The 2,624-nt window shown below is 38.8% G+C and overlaps 1 long non-coding RNA gene across 2 annotated transcripts; it reads left to right on the forward strand.

Moving 5' to 3' along the window:
• The first annotated feature begins 925 nt into the window (after nucleotides 1-925).
• LOC125885810 (uncharacterized) lies at nucleotides 926-2,624 on the forward strand. Of its 2 annotated transcripts, XR_007448939.1 has the most exons (4): nucleotides 926-1,623; nucleotides 1,783-1,827; nucleotides 1,978-2,125; nucleotides 2,251-2,624. It is a non-coding gene; the product is annotated as an uncharacterized LOC125885810 (long non-coding RNA). The 2 variants fall into 2 exon arrangements; XR_007448938.1 differs by having other exon boundaries at nucleotides 926-1,827.

The following is a 2,624-nucleotide window of genomic DNA, read 5'->3' on the forward strand; positions in this document are numbered from 1 at the left end:
CTTGTCTGTTTCAATTATTGACATGTAAATCACTTTGTAACTCTGTTTTGAAAAGTGCTTTATAAATAAAGATATTATCAGTGGGCAAACTGTTAATTTTTAACAAGGGGGATGCAATGTAGCTTTGATTTTTTCAGATGAGATTTGAGATCAGATATGACGACACAGATGTGCAAAATTAATCAAGATAAAGAAAAATACCATGAACTATACCTGCTGCCTTTAAAAAACACAAATAATGCAGTAGTATTACTATTGCAATACAGACAAAAAACATTTTAGAGTATAAATAAGAGTAGTTCTGAAATAGCTGTGAAAATTAATCTTAGAGTCACTCTTATCCTATAGACATTTCCTTAACCAGTTATAATTTTTCCTTACCTGTGAAGCCTTGGGCTGATAATTGGTGCTGCTGTCAGGTCCCTGTCCTGATACCTGCCTGGTTTCTCTCTGTCCCTCTTCTAACTATTGCAATAATATAGATAATAAATGTGCAAAGCAAAATTCATAAATGGAATTTGGAATAGTAGTAGTGACATAGCTGTGGAAATTAACCTCAAAGTCACTTTTATGCTATAGATATTTTCTTTCAGCCAGTTATAATGTCTCCTCACCTATGAAGACCCTGCATGATCATCCTTGCTGGCCTCTGGTCCACTGTCTCCTCCCTGACCCTGCTCTTTCTATTGTGGCAATGAAGATTAAAAAAATATGTGGAAAGCAATAGTGAGCACAAGTTCTGCGCAGAAATTAAGGAGGGGTGGGTTTATTCCTAGCATGAAACTAGCTAGCAAATGATTTTACATAGGTAACAATAACATTAGTATTCTTGTTAACTAGTTTAACTTGATATATTGGCATCTCATGGTGCATTTCAACCTATTGTGTATTTTATAGTGCTTCTTATTTTCTCTGTACAGCACTTTGAGACCTCAGTGGTTGTTTTAAAGCGCTTTATAAATAAAGTTGGATTGGATTGGATCTATTAATTAGTCATCATTTAGCTAACATCATCTACATGCAACAGCATTACTCAACTTACAAGGTTTGTTTGGAAGAAACTGTGCAAGGTTTTTTGCTTCTTGCTGGCTGGTTTGCTGCACTGCCCAGCACACGTCTTGTCTGTGCCATTGATTCAGATCACAACACCACAGCATGTGTATGCGCCTTGCACCGTCTACTCATGGTGCATTTAAGACAGCTCGGAAAAACACGTTCCTACATGTTAAAAACAAATTGAATGGTTGTAATGGCTGTAAATAAAAGTGCGGGGAAGGGAGGGCACAGATATGGGAAGTTCGGGGGACATGTCCCCTGTGTCGTCGTCCCCCAAATTACATCTGTGCCTGCACACACAGATTCTAGATTAACAAGGGGGATGCTTTTTGGTCAATTTTCTAAGAAAGGGGATAGCATCCGCCCTCATCTCGACCACTGAATATTATTATTATTATTATTATTATTATTACATATGATGTGTATGTTATATTACAAGCTTTTCTCCTGCTCCTTTAGCAGATATCATGGAGATGGGTCAGGGACTTCCTCTGGGACCTGCACCGCCGTACCCTGGTCCCCAATGCAATGTGGGAGTCTACCAAACTCTGCCTTGCATCCAGTTCAGTAAGAGATCAGGGACCTTCATCTGTATCATTTTGTCTGCATGTTTTAGCCTAATATACCTCTTATATTCTGGAGGTATTCCTGGTAGGAGCCTTTTGGCGGCTTGTTTGTCATTCTGTTCTTTGAACCATACTCAAGTTGTCTTCTTCTAACATCCAGTTAATCAACCCGCCTACCTGTACAGCCCACAACAACCTCAACCTGGTGAGTGTCTCTCTCCAACTGTTTCTCACAAGTTAAAATAACTTTGAATTTGAAGAGCATGGTAAGAGAGCTTCGAGTCCAGTGACTGGTTGGTGTGGATTGTTAATGTCAGGTGTAGGTGCTACAGAGTATTTGGTGTCTCCCTAACAGTGACCCCGGTGGTGATGGTGCAGCCGATGCCAACTGAAGTTCCTGGACAGATGTTGTGTCCTTATTGCCAGAACACAGTAATCACTAAAACTGAGCACAAAATTGGTTTGCTCACCTGACTGATCTGTGGCGTCTTAACAATATTCTTGTGAGTAGAAAATATCCAACACAAAAATTAAGTGGAATCGACTTCATTTCAAGTTAATTCAACTTAAAATTTCTTATTTTTGAATAATGAAGTATTGTAGTGACTTTATTCCAATACTCCATCAGGTGCTGGTTTTGCTACTGTATCCCCTTCTGCATGAATAACTGCAAGGATGTGAAGCATTCCTGCCCCCTCTGTAACAACGTCCTGCACCTTCATATACGCATATAAAACAGCACTGCAGTGTCAACACAGCTGAAGTGGCAACAAAAGGTGCAGGAGTCAACCATGACTAAATAAACATCTGGACAGGAGCCAAACCCTGTTATACAAACACAATGGACATCAAGATTGAGAAAAGCTGTGATTTAATCTTTTCTCTTGTTCAACTGTGTTGTAAATAATGTAAAAATGTAATATAATCTACATCTGTGTTAAATATAGGCAAGAATTTAGGAGGGTAAATAATAAAACTCTTACTTACTGGTGTAAAATGCAG

This window comes from Epinephelus fuscoguttatus, linkage group LG3 (genome assembly GCF_011397635.1).
Source record: "Epinephelus fuscoguttatus linkage group LG3, E.fuscoguttatus.final_Chr_v1".
NCBI classification, from domain to species: domain Eukaryota; kingdom Metazoa; phylum Chordata; class Actinopteri; order Perciformes; family Serranidae; genus Epinephelus; species Epinephelus fuscoguttatus.